A 2,586-nucleotide genomic window follows, 5' to 3' on the forward strand; every position below is an offset into this window, starting at 1 on the left:
GGATGAAGCTCTTGGTGAAGCAATGATGTTTGTGAAGTAAGAAAGAAACAAGCAAAGTGCTAGTTTCTCAAGGGAGAAGAGAAGATCAGGGAGAGTGTGTTATCTGCCCAGATCTTGGTGTCCCTTTGTTTATGGCTAAGTTATCATTTTATAGAAGGAGAGACCAAGCCTTTTGTCTAGTGTATAAACTAGTTCACCTCCAGTTTGCTTAGAGAGTTGACCTTTATGGGCAAGAACCTTTGGACCGTTGGTCCATGATTAAAATAATAATATTTTATCTGAACATGTCCCTTGTTCAGAGGGAACAATGATGTGAATAGTGATTTGACATCGTACTGTAGCGCGTGGGTACTGTTCACGTACTTGTTTACATAAATTGGGCGGGAAAACGAAGCTTTTAACCTTTTAACATTTTTAGCGTTAATGTGTGAAAGCCATTTTATTAATTCCTTGGGCCACCCCCGTCATCAGCCCCCCAAGTCAGAGGTGTTTGAGAAGTAAGCTCAAGGGCTTCTGACTTTTGCACACATTTTGTTTATTGTTTAAAGGCTTCGAGGCTTGCAGGCTTCGAGGCTTTGTTCTGTTTTGGTTATTTTTTGAATTTCTGACAAGACAGTTGATTTGATGATAACTGCATGTTGCGGTTCCCAATAACTGCTTTTTATTAATAGTTATCAATAGTGATAACTATTCATTTTCTTCAGTTTTTCCTTTAAAGTTTCCACAATACTCTCCAAACACATTCAAGTTTTCTTTCAATCCTTCACCAGGTTAGTTTCAATCTTTCCTCTTCCTTTCAAAATTATGGTTGCTAAGAAAGATTTGTCGGTCAGTTTTTCCCGATTAACCCAAGAAGAGGTCGAATCGTTTTGTGTTGAATGAGGTATAGGTTTAAAGTTTAAACTGATTGCTCCGCCGGTTGATTCGTCAATCGATCGTTGTCCGGCGGGTTTTGTTGCCCTTTATTGCCGACATTTGAATTTTCGAATCTCTGGCATCCGTTTTCAATCTTTGTTTTGAATGTATTGGAGTATTACCGTGTGTCGTTTGGTCAGATCCACCCCTTAGGGCTTGCTAGGGTTTTACACTTTGAGGTATTATGTAGAGCCTTAGGGTATGATCCGTCATTGTTGAGTTTTCGCCGTTTCTTTCGCTTAGCGAAAAACGGTGATTGGTACACTTTCGAACATACTCAAGTTGATACATGTTTAGTTTCTTCAACGGTTACAACCCTTGGTTCTTGAAAGGAACGTTTTTTCTTTGGCTCCGACTCCATTCTTCCTTTTAAATCTGTTTGGAGACAACCCGAGGCTGTTTTAAATGAACCGGAGTCGGCTGAATCGGAGTTAAATGAAGCCTTTTTGAAGTCGATTAGGAAATGTTCGTCGCGTCTTCGTCCTCTTCCCGAACACCTTCTTGTGTTATTAGGAATTAGCAAATTATGGGATAAGCCTAATCGGTATCCCGTGCTTATGAGAGATAATAAGGGTATGCGTTTGTTTATCCCGTATTTGCTTTATTTTGTTGATATGTTTGTTAATGGGTTTCCTATGTATTTGTAGTTATGTCTACCTTGGATTTCTTGAAGAGTGACGACACTTCAGACGTTGGGTTTACGGATGCTTCTGCTGTTGTTGGGGAGGATTTGGTGGTTCGAGGGAAAGAGGGTCGGTTTGAAGATGTTGGGTATGTGGGAGTTCCTAATGTTAAAGGGTTCACCAAGGTTGCTGGTCCTAAGGCTTCCACTCGTCGTTCCACACGGCGTTTGTTGAAGTCTTCTGGCGAATCATCCTCTCATGAACCGTTGAGGTTAGTGACGATGTTCTGGTTGCCGAAGATCAAGGTCCAAGTGTGGAAGGGGAAAAAGAGCAGGGTTTGGTTGTTTCCAAGAAGAAGAAGTCGACCGGCAAGAAGGTTGTGATGCCGATGGTTCAAGGGTTGGATGCGAATGAAATTTATGTGCCGGAGTGGAATGTGAAGGTTGAAATATAGCTTCAAAGATTCGGAAGTTTGTGCTGATGTGTTAGCCAATTTTGCTCCCCCTGGTGTTCGTGAGACTATTTCTGGTATGGAAGGTGATTCCATGTTGTCGAGGTTGATTTTGAGTTCTTGCAACCTTTCTGCCCTTTTGGCAGAGGGTGTGACTCGTTTTCGAAAGGGGATGCAGGAGTATGAGGTTTTTTCCAAGAAGAAGGAGAAAATGAAGGCTTCTATGGTGGAGATGAAGAAAGAGATTGATGGCTTTTCGAAGAAAGAGGAGGGTTATGTGAAGAATATTGACGAGTTGTCCCGTGGCCATGAGATTGAGGTAGCAGGGTTGAAGAAAGCTATGGAAGCTGATAGGGCTAAGTTGGATGCTGACCGGGAAGTCTTTGAGGTGCAGAGGATAGCCTTTGAGATAGAGAAAGAAGGCTTGAAGGCTTCGGTCACCCAAACCTCTAACGACAACCGGTGGTTGATTGAACACGGGTTTCATCAGGTTGTAACTTACTTGCTTAATTCCAATGAATTTAACTCAGTGTTGGGCGATGTTTACACGAAGCTGCTGGGTCACGGGAAACATTTGGGGTTTGTTGCAGGCTTCAA

This window comes from Bidens hawaiensis, unplaced genomic scaffold, assembly GCF_021521415.1.
Source record: "Bidens hawaiensis isolate Kalapana, Puna unplaced genomic scaffold, B.hawaiensis_p1.1 tig00075898_1, whole genome shotgun sequence".
In the NCBI taxonomy this organism is placed as follows: domain Eukaryota; kingdom Viridiplantae; phylum Streptophyta; class Magnoliopsida; order Asterales; family Asteraceae; genus Bidens; species Bidens hawaiensis.